This window comes from Chiloscyllium punctatum, chromosome 6, assembly GCF_047496795.1.
Source record: "Chiloscyllium punctatum isolate Juve2018m chromosome 6, sChiPun1.3, whole genome shotgun sequence".
Lineage (NCBI taxonomy): Eukaryota > Metazoa > Chordata > Chondrichthyes > Orectolobiformes > Hemiscylliidae > Chiloscyllium > Chiloscyllium punctatum.
The window spans coordinates 114,731,265-114,755,751 of record NC_092744.1 but is presented as its reverse complement, the minus strand read 5'-3'; the positions used below and the strand labels follow the sequence as shown (position 1 = coordinate 114,755,751).

General features: G+C 47.2%; 1 long non-coding RNA gene across 1 annotated transcript in view; it reads right to left on the bottom strand.

Moving 5' to 3' along the window:
• The window catches only part of LOC140478548 (uncharacterized), a 48,418-nt gene that overhangs the window by 16,548 nt on the left and 7,383 nt on the right, over nt 1–24,487 (bottom strand). Inside the window, exons 2-3 of the long non-coding RNA XR_011960806.1 lie at nt 15,787–16,058; nt 1,637–1,771 (exon numbers count right to left, since the gene is read on the bottom strand). This is a non-coding gene — a long non-coding RNA (uncharacterized lncRNA). The remainder of the gene's footprint in view (nt 1–1,636; nt 1,772–15,786; nt 16,059–24,487) is intronic.

Here is a 24,487-nt window from a genome sequence, read left to right as displayed (position 1 = left end):
AGGATGGGGAGTCTCAAGAGGAGGGATCACATTTTTAAGGTTAGAGGAGAGAGATGTTAAAAAAAAAAGATATGGGGCAATTTGCTACACAGAGGGTGGTTTGAATGTGGAATGAACTTCCTGAGAAAGGGGTTGATGTGGGTACAATTACAACATTTAAAAGATATTTGGATAAACAGGTGAATAGGGAAGGGTTGGAGTGATATGGACCAGCAACAGGCAGCTGGGAAGAGTTTAGTTTTAGATTATGGTGGGTATCAACTGAAGGGTCAGTTTCCATGCTGTATGGCTCTATGACAAGAATATGGTTTGATTCCATTATTGAAGAAAGGATCAGGGCTGGGTCCACTGATGTGCATCATCTACATAAACGATTTGGTTGTAAATATAGGAGTGATTGTGCGATAGTTTGTTGATGATCAAATGAATGGTGTAGTGGGCAGTAAATACGGTTATCAAAGGGGATCTTGACCAACTGGGCCAGTGGACCAAGGAATGAAAGATGGAGTTTAATTCAGGTGTTGGATTTTGTTAAGACAAACCAGGGAGGACTAATACAGTTAATGGAAGGGCTCTGGCCAGGGTTGTTGAACAGAGAGAGAGAGAGAGAGAGACCAGGGGGTGCAAGTAACATAATTCCTCGGAAGTGGCATCACGGGTGGACAGGGTGGGGAAAGCGACATTTGGCACATTTGCCGACATTGGCCAACACTTTGTTACATATGTTGGAGATACTTGTAACATTGTCCTAAATATTTCCCTTGGGCACAGGAAGCCATGGGGTGACCCTAAGAATGGTGAACATCCAAGGATAGGTGAGTCCAAAACTAGAGGGTATAAACAGGAGGTGAGAGAGCAAGGATTTAAAGAGGGAGCTGAGGGGGAACATTAACCACAGAGGATGGTGCATAAACGGAACAGACTGCCTCAGGCACATGGGAGAAACAAGAACAATTACAGCATGGAAAAGACATTTGGGCAGGTACATGGAGAGGAGAAGGTTTGAAGAGATAAGGGCCAAAGGCAGGCAAATGAGACTCATTCAGTTTAGGTAACATGGGCAGCATTGAGAAGTTGGACCACAGGTTCTGTTTCTGTGCTGTATCACTCTGTATCCAGTTAAAGAGGATTAGTGTACCAAAATAAGGCATGTTGTAGACACTGAAGCAAGTTACAGCGGTGGGGACGGTAGTCCAGAATGCAGTACATTTCAAATATGTGGAGGGACTATCGGGAAGGGAGGAGGTTACAGGGACAGGGACTATTATAGGAGTTAAAAATGACTGAAGACACTGGTGCACAAGCCATGCCACAGATACAATGTTGCAGAGTAGTGAGTCTTAGTACAGTGTTGGAGGGAGAACACAGAACAGAAAGATCCCAGGCAGCATTCCCAACCTCTTGTCGGATGCCTACTCTCCCCTCTGTTGTACTGATGCTCACTAAGACAGCACAGGACTGGATTGATAACTATGAACTCCCGATGCTGTCTCAGTGCAACATAAGTTAAAGTAATTGAGCATGGGGTATGTCTATACTGTGCTCCCCATACAGCACTGTATCGATGTCATGTCTTGTTAGCGATGTTTGGAGCCCTCTCATTGCTGTCTGCTCTGTGCACTATGAGTGATCTTACCTCACTGCAGGATTTATTGAAGGTTCCATATCTCCCTTCCCTTTGCCTCTCTGGCTGACCAACCATCTTCAATGAGGCGATGGATGAGACACACAACAATTGGGAAGTCGATTGAGTCAGCAGCTTCCTGAGTACCTACAGGAGACAGAGAGATAGACAGAATGGGAAATTAGACTGATGCAGTGAGGGCTACACAAGGAGAATGGAAATGAGCCCCACAGATATCTGGAAAATCCCAAACTCCATCCCTGGCCTGCGCTGTTGCGTCTCTCTGGAGTGGAGAATTCTGTTAGCTCAGGATCTGGAGTAGCTGCAAGAGTATGAGACACTGACAGAGGCAGCACTTAGACCCACACAGTGAGGGATACCACTTGGAGAGAGACTGAGTGATATCACCAGCGTGCTGGAAGGCTTCAGGATCACACAATCATGTTGTAAGAATGGGTTTAGCTTCATGTGTCAGTTCTCAGGGATGTGCAACCAGTGAGCAGGTGAAGTAATGGCCTAATAACATTATTGTTAGGGCATTTGTCCAAAACCCCAGTTAATGTTCAGGGGCGGCAGGTTCGAATCCCACCTTAAGATATGGTGGAATTTAAAATCAATAATTTTAAAAATAGCAATTAACAATCCATAAACAAATATGAAACCATTGTTGATGTACAAAAATCACAATCCCTTCGATTAGATTCCCTACAGTGTGGAAACAGGCCTTTTGACTCAACCAGTCCATGCCATCCCTCCGAAGAGTAACCCACTCAGACCCATCTCCCTCGACCTAATACACCTAACATTATGGGCAATTCAGTATGGCCAATTCGCCTGACCTGCGCGTCTTTGGACTGTGGGAGGAAACCGAAGCATCCGGAGGCAATTCACGGAGACACGGGGAGAATGTGCAAACTCCACACTGTCGCCCGCGGCTGGAATCCAACCTGGGACCCTGGTGCTGTGAGGCAGGAGTGTTAATCACTGAGCCACCGTGCCGCCCACTGTCCTTTCGACAAGATCTGATCATCCTCACGTGGTCTGTACGACACACCCCCAGCAAAGTGTTTGCCTATCAATAACCCTCTGAAATGGCCGAGCAAGCTACTCAGCTCACGGGCAGCTATGGATAGGCAATAAAGGCTGGTCAGCCAGAGACACCCACATCCCCTACCTGATTTATTAAAAAATCCAATAGGATGGGCCCACTGGAACCGTGCTGGGACCAGTTTCCTGGCCAATCATGTCAGTAGGTTTATGGACAGGGCTTTAAACTGACAGATAGGATGTAGGGTCAGGGTCCAGGTGAAAGGAGCTTTCCAAATACAAAAAGAAAAGGTGAAGCATCGAAACAGTATGGGGATGTGGCTGAAGACAATCAGAAAGGTACAGGATGGGACAGCGATTAACTAAAACTAGACATCAGTGAACAGGTTTGTGACAGGAAATTGTGGGAAAGAGTCAATTATGTTTTATTTTGAATGGACGAAGTCTTATCAATAAGGCAGATGGATTTGTGACACTGAGATAAAAGAGGTTTATACACCAGAGAGATATGGTTACAGGGTGAACAAAAGGTGGACATAAATATTCAATGCATCACAACCTTGTGCAAACGCAGGCAAAATGGGCAACGCTAACAATAATGCATAAGAAAGGTATTACAGAGAAATCATTTGAACTCAGATCATGAAGTAGAGTCAGACTGAACGTAAATTCTGGCTACTACTTGCCAAGGACACAAGCTGCAGAACTGTTTTAGTCACCGAACAGCATTCCGTTGCTCATCACTGCATTAAACAGGAACTCATTGGAATTATTTTTACAAACAAATTGTGATAATTTGGGGAAACATCAATATTCACAAAATGTGGGACAGTCACACTGGCAAGAGTGACATTGGAAGAGGAGTTCAGAGAATGAGTTTTCAGTGTTTCTTTGAATAGCAAATTGTGCAACTGGCTAGGGACATAACTATCTCAGAGCGACCATTGTGCAATAAAACTTCGTGAATGAGTAACGTCACCGGGAGAGATCCTCTGGGAGATTGTGATAAAGTGCAGTTTAAAGAAATATAAAGTTTTAAAGTGAATCACAGAAAGGAAAAAACTACAAGTAGAAACAAAAATAAACAATAGCACGAGTTTGAGTTTGAGAGGAGAACAGACCAAGATAAACAGGCGAAACAGACTGAAACATGTGCCTGTCAATGAAGAGTGGAAAACATTTGAAGGAGCAGTGTAAAACAAACAACAAAAGGACATTCCGTTGAAACAGACAAATCCTCGGCAAAAAATCCCCATCGGTCTCTCACTCAAGTAAAAAGGATCATATTAGATTATCGGGCTTAGTGGATCACCAAAAAGAACTTAAAATCCTGAAGTGAGAGAATGTTTTAGGATGAAGTGTGAAAGGGATTGCAAAGGGCCCGCTCGCAGGAGGAGGTCAAATGGAAGAGGGAATAATTGTCAAGGTTTTATGTCACAAAAGGAACCGGGAGAGCTGAAGGTGCTGGAGGTGGTGAGAGTGTTACAGAGAGTGGATAGGGTCTGAACGGTGTTAAAAAGCCAGTAGGATTGCTGCAGCTGGAGGTGTTTGCAGAGATAGGGAGGGATATATGTATGGGATGTGGATGTCACTGATTGGACCAACATTCTTTGCCCCACTGCTAATTACCCAGAGTATAGCACAGAGTCAACCATATTGCTGATGGTCTGGTGTCACATGCAGGCCAGACCAGGTTAGAATGTCAGATGTTCTTCTCTAAAGGACGTAAGTGACCCAGATGAGTACTTCCTACTGGTCAGCAATGCTTTTATGGTGGCCTCACCAACGTCCTGTACAGCCACAACATGACCTCCCAACTTCTACTCGCAATGATCTGCCCAAAGAAAGTAACCATCCCAAACGCCTGCTTCACCAGCCTGTCTACCTGTGACACCACTTACAAAGAACTGTCTACCTGCATCCCTGGGACTCTGACTGACAACACTACCCAGGGCCCAAACATTAACTGTATAGGTCCCACCCTGGTTTGTTTCACCAAAATGGAACACCTCACATTTATCTAATTAAACTCCATCTGCGATACTTCAGCCCACTATCCCAGTGTACTATTCGTCCTGTTGTATCATAGATAACTTTCTTCACTGTCCACTTTTCCAACAATTTCAGTATCACTCAAAAAACTTACCACAAATCCAATATTCCCATCCAAACGATTTATCCAAATGACAAACTACAGGGGACCCACTTCACCGCTGGTCACATGTCTCCAGTCAGAAAGGCAACATGTCTCCCATCACCCTCTGTCTCCTACCATCAAGCCCAATTTTGTATCCAGTTGACTAGCTCCTCCTGAATGCCATATCCTTTTACATTGATCTGAGCTTATTACCCACTTTACCAGACAGAACGTAGAACACAGAACAGTACAGCACAAGACCCTTCGGCCATGATGCCATGCCCATCTTTTACCCGACTGTAAGATCACACTAACTTACATACCCTTCATTTTGCTAACATCCATGTGCCTATCGAAGAGTCTGTTAAGTTATCCGTTCCACCCACCCACCACTCTCTGTGTAAAGAACCTATATCTGAAATCTCCCCTTACCCATCCTCCAATCACCTTACAATTATGCCCCCCTTGTACCATGTATGCCATGGGATAAAAAGGTCTCTCACTGTTCACTCTATCTTTGCCTCACACCATCTTGTTCACCTCTAGCAAATCACCCCTCATCCTTCTTCACTCCAATGTGAAAAGCCTTAGCTCCCTCAACCTTTCTCCATAAGACATGCCCTCCAGTCCAGGTAGCATCCTGGTAAATCTCCTCTTTACCCTCTCTAAAGCTTCCACATCCTTCCTGAAATGAAGGGACCAGAACTGAACACAATATTCTAATTGGGATCTAAACAGGACTGTATAGAGCTGCAGCATAACCTCATGGCTTTAAAACTCAATCCCCCAGCTCATGAAAGCCAATACAACATATTCTTTCTTAACAACACGATCAGCTTGGTTGCAAATTTGATGGACCTCTGGTCATGGAATCCAAGATCCATCTGTTCCTCCACACTATTCAGTATTCTGCCTTTACCCCTGTATTCTGATTCAAGTCTCACCTTCCAAAATGCATCATTTCAGACTTTTCCAGATTTGACTTCATCTGCCACTTCTCAGCCCAGCTCTACATCCTGTCAATGTCCCATTGCAACCTCCAGCAGACATCCACACTATTCACCACTCCACCAACCTTCGTGTCATTATCAAACTTACTTACCCACTCTTCCACTCACACATCCAACTCATTCATAAAATCACGAAGAGCAGAGACGTTTTGACCTCTCCCTGCAGAAACCCACTGGTCACTGAGCTCCTGGCTGAATGATTTCCATTTGTCATCACCCTCTGTCTTCTATGGGCCAGGAATTCTCTATCCAGACAGGCAGGTTTCCCTGTATCCCATGCTCTGTACTTTCTCAATGAGCCATAAATGTGTTTTGTCACATTCTCAAAGGATTCAATAAGATTTGTGAGACATGACCTGTCCCTTACCAAGTCATGATGACTTTCTCTAATCAAACTATGGTTTTCCAAGGTATCATAAATCCTGTCTCTCAGAGTCCTCTCCAATAATCTGCACATCACAGACAGAAGACTGACAGGTCTGTGATTCCCAGGATTATCTCTATTCCCTTTCTTGAACAACGCATGGCTGATTCACCTAACCTGTACATCTTTGGGCTGTGGGTGGAAACCGGAGCACCTGTCGGAAACCCACGCAGACATGGAGAGAATGTGCAAACTCCACACAGACAGTCGCCTGGGGCTGGAATTGAAATCGCGTCCCTAGTGCTATGAGGCAGGAGTGCTAACCACTAAGCCACCGTGCTGCCCCATTTATCTCTCTAGGACCCTGCTTCTGATCCTTGGTTCCTCAAACTTAAGTTAGCTTCCTTCTTCGTCTTGACTAGATGTTCTACATCGCTTGGAACCTTGTCAAATGATTTGCTGAAGTTCATGTAGACAACGCTGAGTGCTCTGCCTTCATCTATCTCTTTGTCAACTCCTCGAAGAGTCAAACGGTTTGTGAAACACTGTTTCCCACTCACAAAGCCATGCTGACTATCTCTAATCAGCCCTTGCATTTCCAAATATATGTAGCTCCTTTCTCTCAGAATCTCCTCCAACAACTTACCCAGCACTGGCTCACGGGGCTGTGATTTCCTGGCTTTTCCCTGCAGTCCTTAAGTGATGCAATAGCATTAGCCACCCTCCAGTCTTCCAGTAACTCATTGTGTTTGTTGATAATAGAAGTATCTCTGTTAGGGACACTGCAATCTCTTCCCGAGCTTCCCTTAATATTCAAGGATAGACCTAACGAGCTGCTAAGGATTGATCTAGCTTTATTTGTTTTAAGATTCCAGCACTTTCTCTTCTCTGGTGAGGATTCTTTCCAAGACATCACTATTTATTTCCCCAAGTTCCCGAGCTTCCATGTCTTTCTCCACAGTAAATTCTGACAACACTATTTTGACTAATATCTCACCCACCTCCTGACAGTTAAGGTGCCCTATTCTCTACCAGTTACCCCTTAGCCCTTATTGAAACTTGTGTAAAGGTTTCTGAAAATTCAAATAAACCGTTTCCTCGGTACAACCACTCCTACACCCGTATCTACTCTGCCATTTACATTCTCATCAATAAAAATAAAATCCAACAGGCTCAAAAACACATTCTCTTTTTATTAAAAGCTTTTGGAAGTGTCCAGTTATTGTTCATTGACATATCCTTTCAAACATATTTCAGCTCCCGACCTACTATCAATTTATCTCTGTTTGGTTTCAGACTGGCAGCAGAAAGGGTTATGGGAGTTCGTGTTTATCAATCTGAAAAAGGTGGCTCACAGGATCAGCAGGTAATAGAGGTGTTGGAAATAGGGAGGGTCGTGGGGACTGAAGAACATAATGGAGATAGGGAGTGCTGTGGGGCCTGAAAGGGGCCAAAGAGATCTGCAGGGCTGTTGGGCCCGAAGGAGGTTGTACAAATCAGGAGGATCATGGGGACTGAAGGAGATTATGAGATTATGGAGAGAGGGATGGTCGTGGGGCCTTTTGGAGGTTATGGAGTTAGGGAGGTTTGTGGGAAATGATTCAGGTTACATAAATAGGAAGAGTCGTGGGGATTGAAGGAGTTTATGGAGATAGGGAGGGCTGTGGGGACTGAAGGAGCTTATATAGATAGTAAGTTTATACAGAAGCACAAGAAAGAAGAGCAGGTATCGGCCATTTGACCACAGAGTCAGTCCCACCATTCAATATGATCACGACTGATCCTTAACCAAGTACAGTATTACTGCTTTCACACCTTACTCTGATATTATAGCGACTACTGGCATTTAGTGGTACAGCGGGCTGTCGTAACTGGGACGGGGATGTGGGGGGTGTCTTACAGAGATAGGGAGGGTTGTGGAAGCTGGGGCAGGTGACAGATACAGGGTGGGTTTTAGGAAGGGGAGGACTTTACAGGGATTTTGGAGCAATGCAGGGATGGGACGTGATAACAATCACAGGGAGGATTTTGGGAGCTCAATCTGAGATGCGTACAGCTGAGAACAGAAGTGAGTCAAACAGTCAGGACAGGCAGGGACAAGGTAGGACTAATAAATTAAACTGCATTTATTTCAATGCAAAGGGTCTAACAGGGAAGGCAGATGAACTCAGGGCATGGTTAGGAACATGGGACTGGGATATCATAGCAGTTACAGAAACATGGCTCAGGGATGGGCAGGACTGGCAGCTTAATGTTCCAGGATACAAATGCTACAGGAAGGATAGAAAGGGAGGCAACAGAGGAGGGAGAGTGACATTTTTGATAAGGGATAGAATTGCAGCTGTGCTGAGGGAGGATATTCCCAGAAATACATCCAGGGAAGTTATTTCAGTGGAACTGAGAAATAAGAACGGGATGATCACCTTGTTGGGATTGTATTATCGACCCCCCAATAGTCAGAGGGAAATTGCCAAACAAACTTGTAAGGAGATCTCAGCTATCTGTAAGAATAATAGGGTAGGTATGGTAGGGGATTTTAATTTTCCAAACATTGACTGGGACTGCCATAGTGATAAAGGTTTAGATGGAGAGGAATTTCTTAAGTGTGTACAAGACAATTTTCTTATTCAGGATGTGGACGTTCCTACTAGAGAAGGTGCAAACCTTGACCTACTCTTAGGAAATAAGGCAGGGCAGGTGAGTGAGGTGTCAGTGGGGGAGCACTTTGGGGCCAGCGACAATAATTCTATTTGTTATAAAATAGTGATGGAAAAGGATAGACCAAATCTAAAAGTTGATGTTCTAAATTGGAGAAAGGCCAATTTTGACGGTATTAGGCAAGAATTTTCGAAAGTTGATTGGAGGCAGATGTTCGCAGCTGAAGGGATGGCTGGAAAATGGAAAGCCTTCAGAAATGAGATAACAAGAGTCCAGAGAAAGTTTATTCCTGTCAGGGTGAAAGGGAAGACTGGTAGGTATAGGGAATTCTGGATGACTGAAGAAATTGAGTGTTTGGTTCAGAAAAAGGAGGAAGCATATGTCAGGTATAGACAGGATAGATCGATTGAATCCTTAGAAGACTATAAAGGAAGTAGGAGTATACTTAAGAGGGAAATCAGGAGGGCAAAACGCAGACATGAGATAGGTCTGACAAATAGAATTAAGGAGAATGCAAAGGGTTTTTACAAATATATTAAGGAAAAAAGGGTAAATAGGGAGAGAATAGGGCCCCACAAAGATCAGCAAAGCGGCCTTTGTGTGGAGCCGCAGAAAATGGGGGAGATACTAAATGAATATTTTGCATCAGTATTTACTGTGGAAAAGCACATGGAAGATATAGACTGTAGGGAAATAGATGGTGACATCTTGCAAAACGTCCAGATTACAGAGGAGGAAGTGCTGGATGTCCTGAAACAGTTAAAGGTGAATAAATCCCCAGGAACTGATCAGGTGTACCAGAGAACTCTGTGGGAAGGTAGAGAAGTGATTGCTGGGCCTCTTGCTGAGATATTTGTATCATCGATAGTCACAGGTGAGATGCCGGAAGACTGGAGTTTGGCAAACGTGGTGCCACTGTTTAAGAAGGGTGGTAAAAAAAGCCAGGGAGCTATAGACCGGTGAGCCTGACCTCAGCGGTGGGCAAGTTGTTGGAGGGAATCCTGAGGGACAAGATGCACATGTATTTGTAAAGGCAAGGACTGATTAGGGGTAGTCAACATGGCTTTGTGTGTGGGAAATCATGTCTCATAAACTTGATTGAGTTTTTTTGAAGAAGTAACAAAGAAGATTGAGTGATAGATGTGATCTATATGGACTTCAGTAAGGCGTTCAACAAGGTTCCCCATGGGAGACTGATTAGCAAGGTCATGGAATACAGGGAAAAGTAGCCATTTGGATACCGAACTGGCTCAAAGGTAAAAGACAGAGAGTGGTGGTGGAGGGTTGTTTTTCAGACTGGAGGCCTGTGACCAGTGCAGTGCCACAAGGATCGGTGCTGGGCCCTCTACTTTTTGTCATTTACATAAATGATTTGGATGAGAGCATAAGAGGTATAGTTAGTAAGTTTACAGATGACACCAAATTTTGAGGTGGAGTGGACAGCGAAGAGGGTTACAACAGGATCTGGACCAGATGGGCCAATGAGCTAACTGGCAGATGGAGTTTAATTCAGATAAATGTGATGTGCTGCATTTTGGGTTAGCAAATCTTAGCAGGACTTATACACTTAATGGTAAGGTCCTAGGGAGTGTTGCTGACCAAAGAGACCTTGGAGTGCAAGTTCATAGCTCCTTGAAAGTAGAGTCGCAGGTAGACAGGAAAGTGAAGGAGGCATTTGGTATGCTTTCCTTTATTGGTCAGAGTATTGAGTACAGGAGATGGGAGGTCCTGTTGCGGCTGTGCAGGACATTGGTTTGGCCACTGTTTGAATATTTTGTGCAATTCCGGTCTCCTTCCTATCGGAAGAATTGTTGTGAAACTTGAAAGGGTTCAGAAAAGATTTACAAGGATGTTGCCAGGATTGGAGGATTTGAGCTACAGGGAGAGGCTGAACAGGCTGGGGCTGTTTTTCCTGGAGCTTCGGAGGCTGAGGGGTGACATTACAGAGGTTTACAAAATTATGAGGGGCATGGATAGGATAAATAGACAAAGTCTTTTCCCTGGGGTCAGGGAGTCCAGAACTCGAGGGCATAGGTTTAGGGTGAGAGGGGAAAGATATAAAAGAGACCCCAAAGGGGCAACTTTTTCACGCAGAGGGTGGTACATGTATGGAACAAGCTGCCAGAGGATGTGGTGGAGGATGGTACAATTGCAACATTTCAGAGGCATTTGGATGGGTATATGAATGGGAAGGATTTGGAGGAATATGGGTCGGGTGCTGGCCGGTGGGACTAGATTGGGTTGGGATATCTGGTTGGCATTAACGGGTTGGACCGAAGGGTCTGTTTCCGTGCTGTGCATCTCTACGACTCTATCACTCATAGATGTTATAGAAATAAACTGTGTGGTTGCGTCTGGAGGAGATTAAAGGTATAAAGGTTTGTCGTTACTGTAGGAAATTACATCAATCGGGACCAGCAGAGTTTACAGAGACTGAGTGCGTTTTAGAGACAGGAAGAGTTCACAGTCAGCATTAGAAATGCAGAAACTAATTTATGAGAGAAGCAGGGTCACTCTGCTTTGTGCCCAGAGACAAGGAGGAGTCTAACAGCTGGAGGAGGTTACTAAGGTACAGAGCCTTTTAGTTGTTGTGACGGGAAGGTTACAGAGATTATGAAGGTGGTAGGAGTTCAAAAAAGTCAAAGACAGGGAGGTTTTTCAGGTCTGGAAAGGACTACACTGACGGGGATGGCTTAAGGAATTGAAGAGTTGTTTTTCTTCAGTTAAGGAGAGATGTGACAGAACCTGGGATTAAAGGCAAAGGCAGAAACTTGGAGAGTTTTACTGATATGAGGAGCTTACAGGGATAGGCAGGATTGTAGGGGCTGATAGAGGTAGGGGAAGTGGTATCGATGAAACAGACAATGGAGAAACTGACAGACATAGGGAGGGTTCTGTGGAACAGATGAATTTACAGGCAAGATGGCGATAATGAAGCCTGAGAATTTTCTCATGTTTCTTGCCCAGCATTATTCCGACATCATGCCCTCAGGGTCTGAATTAAAGTCCACTAACTCCTCCCTGTGCTGTTTACTGTGAGTGATCTTACCGGCTGCAGGATTTACTGAAGGCTCCAGATCTCCCTCTCCATCTCTCTCTGGCTGACCAACTGCCTTCAATATGGTGATGGACGAGATAAGAGTTGGGAATTCTGCTGAGTCAGGGACAACAGAAATACGTACAGGAGACAGAGAAGTAGACAGAATGGGAAATTAGACTAATGGAATGAAGGTTACACGTGGAGAATGGCACTGAGTCCCACAGAGATCTGGAAATTCCCAGTGTCCATCCATGGCCTGTGCAATTGCTTCCCTCTGGAGTGGAGAATGCTGTTAGCTCAGGATCTGGAATAGCTGCAAGAGTGAGAGACACTGACAGAGGCAGCAATTAGACGCACACAGTGAGGGATACCACATTGAGAGAGACAGTGATATCAGCAGAGTGCAGGAATGTATCAGGATCACACAATGGTATCATCAGAAGTGGTTCTGACCAGTGAGCACTGCTACCAGTACTCAGGGAGGACTGAGCTATTTTATTGGGATAGGCTCCTATGGTACCAGATTATGCAGTGTGCTATAAACGGACACAGATGAGGAGGGGGACAGGTCTCGGGTGAATGGAAATTCCCAAGTCCAAAGAGAAAGGTTGAAATATTGGAACACCGTGGAGATGTGAATGAAGACCAAAAGAAAGAAACAGTAAGGGACTGAGTTTAATTAAAATACGATATTGTCAAACAGATTTGTGACAGGAAATTATTGGTTAAAATAAAGTAAATGCCATTTCCACCCCTCACAATTCCTCATACACCACAAGTGACATCACTTCCGCCCCTCACATCATCGCTGATGTCACACACTCAGTGACTTCCACACCCCCCCCCCACTGCCGTGTTTGCCACCACTTCCGCCCCCACCAACGCCACTCACCTGCATTCTGCTGACACCACCCCCAGGTCCCACCGTCACAATCCCTGCCCCCAGAACCCTGAGGGGAACACCACCCCTGCTCATGACTCCATCCCCATTCCCCCTAACACCACACCCACTCCAGTTACAGGCTCCGTCACCTCCCCCAGCTCCACACCTACGCTTGGTCCCAGCTCCCAGTCCTGCCGAGTTTTCACCATTCCCCCTGACCTCCCCCTCACTGAGGACGAATGATCAGTCCTCAGCAAAGGCGTCACCTTTATCCCCCTCCATCCACACATCAAGGAACTTAATACACGCCGTGACATCGAACACTTCTTCCACCACCTCCGCCTCAGAGCTTACTTTTACAATGAAGACTCCCGCCTATTTTCTGAGGACCCCTTTGCCGGCCTCCAATACACTCCGTCCACCTGGACACCCCACGCTGGCCTATTACCTGCCTTCGATTTCTTCATTTCCAACTTCCACCGAGACATTAACCGCCTCAACCTATCTACCCCCTCCCCCACTCCAACCTCTCACCCTCACAATGTGCAGCCCTCCACTTCCTCTGCTCCAATACCGACCTCACCATCAAACCAGCAGATAAAGGGGGTGCAGTGGTAGTCTGGTGCACTGACCTCTACACCACTGAAACCATGATGCCAACTCAAAGACACCTCCTCCTACCACCCCCTCTACCATGACCCACCACCCATCACCAAACCGTCATCTCCCAGAGCATACAGAACCTCATCACCTCAGGAGGAGATCTCCCACCCACAGCTTCCAACCTCATTGTCCGGGATCCCCCCTGCCCGGTTCTACCTCCTTCCCAAGATCCACAAGCCTGACCACCCTGGCCGACCCATTCTCTCAGCATGCTCCTACCCCACCGAACTCATGTCTGCCTACCTTGACATTGTCCAATCCCCCAGTCCAGGAACTACCCACATTCGTTTGAGACACCACTCACACCCTCCATTTCCCTGGCCCCCAACACCTCATCTTCACAATGGATATCCAATCCCTCTACACCTCCATCCACCATGACCAGGACCTCCAAGCCCTCCGTTTCTTCATCTCCCGACATCCACAACAGTACCCTTCCACCGATACTCTCATACGTTTGGCTGAATTTGTCCTCACCCTTAACAATTTTTCCTTCAAATCCTCCCATTGCCTTCAGACCAAAGCGGTAGCCATGGGCACCCGTATGGGCCCCAGCTCTGCCTGTCTCTTTGTTGGCTACGTAGAACAGTCCGTCTTCCGTAGTTACACCGGCACCACTGCCCACGTCTTCCTCCGCAACATTGATGACTGCATTGGCGCCACCTCGTGCTCCCTCGAGGAGTTTGAGCAATTCATCAACTTCACCAACACATTCCACCCTGACCTTAAATTTACCTGGACCATCTCAGACACCTCCCTCCCCTTCCTGGACCTCTCAATCCCCATTAATCACAACCGACTTGACACCGACATTTTTTACGAACCTACCGACTCCCACAACTACCTAGATTACACATCTTCCCACCCAACCGCCTGCAAAATTCCCAACCCCTACACCCAATTCCTCCGCCTCTGCCGTACCTGCTCCCAGGTGGGCCAGTTCCACCACAGAACACACCAGATGGCCTCCTTCTATCGAGATTGGAATTTCCCTTCCCACGTGGTAAAAGATGCCCTCCAACACATCTCGTCCACATCCCGCACCTCTGCCCTCAGACCCCACCCCTCCAACCATAACAAGGACAGAACGCCCCTGGTGCTCACCTTCCACCCTACCAACCTTCGCATAAACCAAATCATTCGCCGCCATTTCCGCCACCTCCAAACGGACCCCACCACCAGGGATATATTTCCCTCCCCACCCCTCTCCACTTTCCACAAAGACCATTCCCTCCGTGACTACCTAGTCAGTTCCATGCCCCCCAAAAACCCACCCTCCCTTCCTGGCACCTTCTCCTGCCACTGCAGGAATTGCAAAACCTACGCCCACACCTCTCCCCTCACCACCATCCAAGGCCCCAAAGGAGCCTTCCACATCCAAAGTTTTACCTGCACATCCACCAATATCATTTATTGTATCTGTTGCTCCCGTTGCGGTCTCCTCTACATTGGGGAGACTGGACATCTCCGAGCAGAGTGCTTTAGGGAACATCTCTGGTACACCCACACCAATCTACCCCACCGCCCTGTGACCCAAAATTTCAACTCCCCCTCCCACTCTGCCGAGGACATGCAGGTCCTGGGCTTCCTCCACTGCCACTTCCTCACCACCCGACGCCTGGAGGAAGAACGCCTCACCTTCAGCCTCGGAACACTTCAACCCCAGGGCATCAATGTGGACTTCACCAGTTTCCTCATTTCCCCTTCCCCCATCTCACCCCACCTCCAGCCTTCCAGCTCAGCACCGCCCTCATGACCTGTCCTAATGGCCTATCTCCCTTCCCACCTATCCACTCCACCCTCCTCTCTGACCTATCACCCCCCATCTCCTCCCCCATTCAACCATTGTACTCTTTGCTACCTTCCCCCATCCTCCACTCTGACCTATCACCTTCTTTCCCATTCCATTCACCTATTGTACTCTATGCTACTTTCTCCCCATCCCCACCCCCTCTCATTTATCTCCCCACTCTGCAGGGTCCCGGCCTCTGTTCCTGGTGTAGGCCTTTTGCCCAAAACGTCGATTTCCTGCTCCTCGGATGCTGCCTGACCTGCCGTGCTTTTCCAGCACACTCTCATCTAGACTCTGGTTTCCAGCATCTGCAGTCCTTGTTTTTACCTTATTGGAGGAGGAGACCACCGAGATAAGGAATGTTGTAGACACTGAACCAAGTTACAGGGATAGGGATGGTAGACTGGAATGCAGTACATTTCAAATATGTGGAGGGACTATCGGGAAGGGAGGAGGTTACAGCGATAGGATCTGTTATAGGAATTAAAAATTATTGAAGACACTGGACCACAATACATGCCATAGATAGACTGTTGCAGAGTAGTGAGTTTTAATATAACAAACTTACATTGGGGTGGTGATTGAGCCTGGGGTGTGTGTGTGTACTGTGCTCCCTTCCAGCACTGTATCTATGTCATGTTGTGTTCACACATGTTTGGAGCCCTCTCATTGTTCTTTGCTCTTGCACTGTGGGAGACCTTACTTCACTACAGGATTTATTGAAGGCTCCAGATCTCCTTTCCCTTTGTCTCTCTCTGGCAGACCAACTGTGTTCAATGAGGTGATGGACGATCCACCCAGCAGCTGGGAAGGCGATTGAGTCAGGACTTTCCTGAGTACCTACAGGAGACAGAGAAATAGACAGAATGGGAAATTAAACAGATGCAGTGAGGGTTACACGTGGAGAATGGCACTGAGTCCCACAGAGATCTGGAAAATGGAGCGATATTAAGTAATAGTCCCAGATTGCTGGAAGATGTCAGGATCACACAGTCATGTTGGAAGAATGGGTTTAGCTTCATGATGCCCTGGTATCAGTGCTCAGGGATGAGCACCCAGTGAGCAGGTGAAGTCATGGCCTAGTGGTATTATTGTGAGAGAATGTATCCAAAACCTCAGCTAATGTCCAGGGGAGGCAGGATTCAATCCCACCATCTGAAAAGGAGACATTTGAAATCAATAATTTTAAAAATAATAATTAACAATCCACAAATAAGTATGAAACCATGACTGATGTACAACAAATCCAAACACTTGTCTTTTAGAGAAGGACATCTGCCCATCCTCACGTGGTCTGCACGACATCCCCACAGCAAAGGGTTTGCCTCTCAATTACCCTCTGAAATGGCCGAGCAAGTCACTCAGTTCAAGGGCAGCTCGGGCTGGGCAAGAAAGGCTGGTCAGCCAGAGACTCACACATCCCATATCTGATTTTTAAAAAATCTATTGGGATGGTCACCCTGGAACTGTGCTGGGAGCAGTGTCCTGGCCAATCATGTCGGTAGGTTTATGGACAGGGCATTAAACTGACAGAGAGGATGCAGGTGAAAGGAGCTTTCCAAATCCAAAGGGAAAAGGTGAAGCAATGAAACAGCATGGGAATGTGGCTGAAGACAAGCAGAAAGGAACAGGATGGGACAGAGTTTAACTAAACTGGTACATCAACAAATAGATTTGTGACAGAAAACTGTGGAAGAGAGAATATTATGTTTTTTTTAATGGACAACGTTGCTGCAATAAGGTCGATGGATTTGTGACACATAGATAAAAGAGATTTAGACACCAGGGAGACATGGATACAGGGTGAACAAAAATATTCAGTGGTTCGTAATCTTGCGCAAACTCAGACAAAATGGGCAACGCTAACAATATTGGATAACAAAGGCATTACAGAGAAAGCATTTGGTCTCAGATCATGAAGTAGAGTCAGTCTGAATGTAAATTCTGGCTACTACTTGCCAAGGACACAAGCAGCAGAACAGTTTTAGTCAACAAACAGCATTTCATTGCTCATCACTGCATTAAACAGGAACTGATTGGAATTTTTTTTAACAAAGGCATTGTGATAATTTTGGAAAACCTCAATATTCGTATAATCTGGGACATTCACACGATCAACATCGATATTGGAAGAGGAGTTCGGTTAATCTTTTTTTCAGTGTTTCTTTGAAAAACACATTGTGCAACTGTTAAGGGACATAACTATCGCAGAGCGACGGTGTAATGAAACTTAGTGAATGAGTAATGTCACCTGCAGAGATCCTTCGGGAAATTGTGATAAAGTGCAGTTTAAATAAATAAAGTTTTAAAGTGAATCACAGAAAGGACAAGCTACAGCTAGAAACAAAAATAGCCAATGACATGAGGTTGAGAGGAGAACTGACCAAGGTAAACAGGCTAAACAGACTGAAATGTGTGTCTGTAAATGAACAGTGAAAAACATTTGAAGGGACAATGCAAAATACTCAACAAAAGGATATTCGATTGAAATAGTAAAAACCTCAGCAAGAAATTCCCACTGATCCCTCACTCATAACAAAAAGAATCATACTAGATTATGAGGCTGAGAAGATCATCAAAAAGTACTTAAAATCCTGAAGTGAGAGAGTGTTTTAGGAGTAAATGTTAATGGATTACAATGAGTCTGCTCGCAGGAAGAGGTCTGTGGGAAGGGGAGCCACGGTCAGGGTTCATTGACACGATAGGAACAGGGAGAGGTGAAGGTGCTGGAGGTGGTGAGAGTGTTGCAGACAGTGGTCAGGGTGTAACAAAGCCAGGACGGATCGCTGCAGCTGGAGGGATTTGCAGAGGTACGGAGGGACATAGGTATTTTTATATATTCATTCATGGGATGTGGGTGTCACTGCCTGGAACAACGTTCTTTGACCCCACTGCTAAGTACCCAGAGGGTTGCTCAGAGTCAGTCATATTGCTGTGGGTCTGGAGTCACATGTCGGCCAGACCAGGTTAGAATATTTGATGACCTTCCCTAAAGGAGCTTAGTGAACTAGATGAGTTCTTCCTCCTGATCAACAATGTTTTAATGGTGGTCCAATCAATGTCTTTTACAGATACAACATGACATCCTAACTCTTACTCTTAATGCTCTCCCAATGAAGGTAACCATCCCAAAGGCCTGCTTCAGTCTGTCTAACTGTGACAGCACTTACAAAGAACTGTGTACCTGCATCCCTGGGTCTCTGACTGACAACATACCCAGGGCCCGAACATTAACTGTACAAGTCCCACCCTGGTTTGTTTCACCAAAATGGAACACCTCACATTTATCTAATTAAACTCCATCTGCTATTCTTCAGCCCACTATCCCAGCAGTACTGTTCATCCTGTTGTATCACAGATAACCAAGTTCACTGTCCACTTTACCACCAATTTCAGTGTCACCCAAAACAATTACTTACCAGGAAACCAATATTCCCATCCAAACCATTTATCCAAATGACAAACAACAGTGGACCCACTCCACCGCTGGTCACATGCCTCCAGTCAGAAAAACAACATGTCCCCCATCACCCTCTGTCTACAACCATCAAGCAAATTTTGTATCCAGTTCACTAGCTCCTCCTGAATGCCATACCCTTTTACACTGATCTGAGCTTATTACCCAGTTTACCAGACAGAACACAGAATGCAGAATAGTTCAGTCCAAGACTCTTCGGCCATGATTTCATGCAAACCTTTTATCCGACTGTAAGATCAAAGTAAACTACATACCCTTCATTTTACTATTATCCATGTGTCTGTCCAAGAGTCTATTGAATGTCCCAGATGTGTCTAATTCTCTATCCTCTTATCTATCCTCCATTCACCTTAAAATTATGCCACCTTGTAATCGGCATTTATTCCATAGGAGGAAAAGTCTCTGACTATTCACTCACTCTGCGCCTCTTATCATCTTGTTCACCTCCACAACGTCGCCCTGCCCCCTTCTTCACTCCAATGAAAAAAGCCTTAGCTCCCTCAACCTTTCTTCCTAAGAACTGCCCTCCATTACAGGCAGCATCTTGGTAAATCTCCTGTGTACACTCTCTAAAACTTGCACATCCTTCCTGTAAACAGGGGACCAGAACTGAACACAATATTCCAAGTGTGGTCTCACCAGGACGCTATAAAGTTGCAGGAAAACCTCACGGCTCTTACAGTCAATCCCCTTCTAAGGGGAGCCAACACAACATATGCCTTTTTAACAACCCTACAAACGTGCATGGCGATTTTGAGAGATCTATGGACACGGACCCCATGATCTCTCTGTTCCTCCACACTGCCAAGTATTCTGCCTTTCACCCTGTATTCTGTTTTCAAGTTCGACCTTCCAGAAAGAATCACTTCAGACGTTTCCAGATTGGACTCCATCTGTCACTTCCAGCCCAGCTCTGCGTCCTGTCAATGTCCCATTGCAACCTACAACAGTCCTCCACATTCCCCACCACTCCACCAACCTTCATGTTATTGGAAAACTTACTAACCCATTCTCCAACATCCACATCCAAGTCATTTACAAAAATCACGGAGAGCAGAGTCCCAGAGCTGATTGTTACAGAACCCCACTGGTCACTGAGCTCCAGGCTCAATACTGTCCATCTGCTGCCACCCTCTGTCTTCTCTGGACCATCCAATCCTGTATCCAGACAGACAGATTTCCCTGTATCCCAATTTTCCTTCTTTTCTGAATCAGCCATCAACATATTCTGCCATATCCTCAAAGAATTCAATAAGGTTTGTGAGGCATGACCTGACCCCTCACAAACCCATACTGACTGTCTCTAATTTAACTATGGTTTTCCAAGTCGTCATAAATCCTTTCTTTAGAGTCCTCACCAATAATCTGCACACCACAGACATTCGACCAAATCTGTAATTCCCAGAATTCTACCTCCGTAACATGGCTCGGACTTTACAAATCTTCCCTCCTCTGCCATGTTCCCCAGAAGGGTACTGGAGGGTGGTGGGGGTTAAAGAGATAGGGAGGAATATCAGGACAGGAGGATATTACAGGCATTTGGAGGGTTGCAGCGCCAAAAGGAGGCTTCAGTAATTGTGAGGTCTCATGGTGATGAAGACATTTGAGGAGGGAGGGAGGGAGGGAGGATTGTAGGGAAATGAGAGGGTTCACAGTTTAGGTGTTTTATTAGGGCTGCAAGTGGTACTGAGTCGGGGAGGGTGTAAGCACTGGTGGATATTACAGAAACATGTGGTTTTGGTTGCAATGCAGGAAGAGGATTCAGGAAGCTGGAGAGTATGGGGTCTGAACGAGGTTACACAAATGGGAAGAGTTGTCAGGAATGGAGGTGTTTCCAGAGACAGCAATGGTCTGATCTGGAGCAGAGGACCCACATGCAGACAAACAGCGAGGGAAGGATATGCAAGCACGCACACACACACACACACACACACACACACACACACAGTGAGGGGGATACATGCAGACACACAGTGAGGGAGGGACACACACGCAAATCGAGAGAGAGGACTCACACAGCGAGGAAGGGACACACACAGTGAGGGAGTGACACGCACAGACATGCAGCGAAGGGACACACACAGCGAGGGAGGGACACGTACACACATACAGCGAGGGAGGGACACACACGCACACACACTGCGAGGGAGGGACACGCACACACACAGCGAGGGAGGGACACGCACACACACACAGCGAGAGGGAGGGCATGTATACACAAATTGAGAGGGGGCACACAAATGCAAAGCGAGGGAGGGACACACACAAATACACAGTGAGGGAGGGATACACACGCAAAGCGAAGGAGGGACAGGCAAACACACAGTGAGGGGAATACAGGCAGACACTCAGCAAGGGAGGGACACACACACACACACACACAGCGAGGGAGGGACACACACACACACTGAGGGATGGGGGGACACACACACAGCGAGGGAGGGACGCGCACATACACACAGTGAGGGGGATGCACACAGACACACAGCGAGGGAGGGACACACACACACACACAGCAAGGGACGGGGACACACACACACTCAAAGCAAAGGAGGGACACACACACACACACACAAACACAGAGCAAGGGAGAGTCGTGCACACACAGCGAGGAAGGGACAAACACACACACTTATGGTGAGGGGAATACACACAGACACACAGTGAGGGAGGGACACACACTCACCGCGAAGGAGGGACAAGCACACACATGTTGAGGGGGAGGGCATGTGCACAGAAATTGAGAGGGGACACACACAGACACGGCAAGGGTGGGACACACGCACACAGCAAGCTGTTCACACACTCACACACACACACACACACACACACACACACACACACACGGAGGGAAGTACATGCACACACAGTGAGGGAAGGACATGCGCACACACACAGTGAGGGAGGGATGAACACAAACACACAGAGCAAGAGAGGGACATGCACACGCACAGTGAGGGAGGGACACACACACACACACACACACACACACACACACAGACACAGCGAGCGAGAGAGAGAAACATACACACAATGCGATGGAGTGACACACACTCAAACAGCGAGTGAGGGACACACAGTGAAGGGGGGACACACAAACAAACAGCAAGGAAGGGACACACACACTCACACACACACACAGAGCGAGTGAGGGACTTGGTGAGACACGCAGCGAGGGAGGGATGCGAGCACACACAGCGAAGGAGGGACACACACACACACACGCACAGCGAAGGAGGGACACGCACACACACGCACAGCAAGAGGGGGACACACACACAGAGCAAGGGGGGAACCTCACACACACACAGTGAGGGAGGGACATGCACACAAGGACAGCAAGCGGGACACACACACACAGAGCGAGGGAGGGACACACACACACACACCGACAGCGAGGGAGCGACATGTGCATGAGAAAGCACAAAAACACAGACAGACACAGCAAGATAGGGACATGCACACACACAGCGAGGGAGAGACACGCACACACACACACACACAGACAGCTAGGGAGGGATACGCACATACAGTGAGGGAGCGACATGCGCATGAGGAAGCACACAGACACACACAGCGAGGGAGGGACACACACACATACACACACACAAACACACAGAGCTAGGGAGGGACACGCACATACAGTGGGGGAGCGACATGCACATGAGGAAGCACACAACCACAGACATATACAGCGAGAGGGACACACACACACACTCGCAGCGAGGGAGGGACACACACCCACACTCGCAGCGAGGGAGGGACACACACACACACACACACACACACACAGAGCAAGAGGGACAGACACTCGCAGCGAGGGAAGGATACACACAGAGCAAAAGGGACACACGCACTCGCAGCGAGGGAGGGACACACACAGAGCAAGAGGGACACACACACGCACTCGCAGCGAGGGAGGGACACACACACACGCACTCGCAGCGAGGGAGGGACACACACACGCACTCGCAGCGAGGGAGGGACACACACACGCACTCGCAGCGAGGGAGGGACACATACACACACACACACACACACACACACTCAGCGAGGGAGGGACACACACACACACACTCAGCGAGGGAGGGACACACACACACACACACTGCATGAGGGACACACACAGCAAGAGACACAAGCGCACACACACACTCACATAGCAAGGGAGGGACACACAGACACATACTGAGTGAGTGATACGCATACACACACGTACAGAGCGAGGGGAGGACACCCTCACACACTTCAAGAGGGGCACACACACACACACACACACACAGCGAGGATGGGACACGCACACACACAGCAAGGGTGGGACATGTGCTCAAAAAGCGAGAGGGGACACACACAAAGTGAGGGAGGGAGACACGCAGACATACGCACAAACACACACACACACACACACAGTGAGGGAGGGACATGCTCACATACACAGTGAGGGAGGAACAAACACACACACACAGCGAGGGAAGGGGACTCACAGGCATACACACACACATACACACACAGCGAGGGAAGGGGATACACACACATACACACACAAACGCAGAACAATGGAGGAACACGTGCACACACAGTGATGTGTCTCCTCTAACGTGTAATCGTCCAGCTCTCACTCCAGTCTGCTCCCTCACAGGGTCACCGTCTCTGTGACTCCCAGGTACGACTAGGCCTCGATCCTCAGTGCGGATTTATATTCTCCCAGGTGGGAGTCAGCCTCAAGCTCCTGCTCCAAGTTGCTCCCTCACACGGTCCCTCCCTCTGTGACTCGGTGCTGATTTCGAGCCTCCTGCTCTGCTTTTTATCCAAATCCAAGTCCCAGTCGGCCTTGACCCTCGCTGCTGATTTATATTCTCCCGCTCTGTGCTGCTCTCTCTCAGGTTCTCTCCCCTTGTGACCCCGAGGTAATGGTAGGCCTCAAGCCTCAGCTGAGATTTATAACATCCCATTCCACACTGCTCTCTTACAGGATCGCCGTTGGGCCTGGAAGACAGTGGGAAAGAGGACAATGAGACAGAGCAGAGGGTGTTACAGTGATTGAGGGAGCTGTAGGGAATGAAACAGGTTATCTGGGGAGCTAGGCAGACCTGCAGTAACTAAAGAACGTTACTTGAAGTTACAGCGAGAGTTGCAGACAGTGAAGAAGGCAAAGGAAACAGAGAGATGGTGGATTGTTCATGACGGAGCTTTGTAGAGTCTAAAGGGCTTCAAAGTTTGGGAGAAGATTTGTAGCTCGGGTGCTCATTGTTGTGGTTCTGTTCGCCGAGCTGGGAATTTGTCTTGCAAACATTTCGTCCCCTGTCTAGGTGACATCCTCAGTGCTTGGGAGCCTCCTGTGAAGCACTTCTGTGATCTTTCCTCCGGCATTTATAGTGGCCTGTCTCTGCCGCTTCCGGTTGTCAGTTCCAGCTGTCTGCTGTAGTGGCCGGTATATTGGGTCCAGGTCAATGTATTTGTTGATAGAGTCTGTGGATGAGTGCCATGTCTCCAGGAATTCCCTGGCTGTTCTCTGTTTGGCTTGTCCTCTAATAGTAGTGTTGTCCCAGTCGAACTCACGTTGCTTGTCATCTGCGTGTGTGGCTACTAAGGATAGCTGGTTGTGTCGTTTCGTGGCTAGTTGGTGTTTGTGGATGCGGATCGTTAGCTGTCTTCCTGCTTGTCCTATGTCGTATTTTGTGTAGTCCTTGCATGGGATTTTGTACACTACGTTGGTTTTGCTCATGCTGGGTGTCAGGTCCATCGTCCTGGTGAGTTGTTGTCTGAGAGTGGCTGTTGGTTTGTGTGCTGT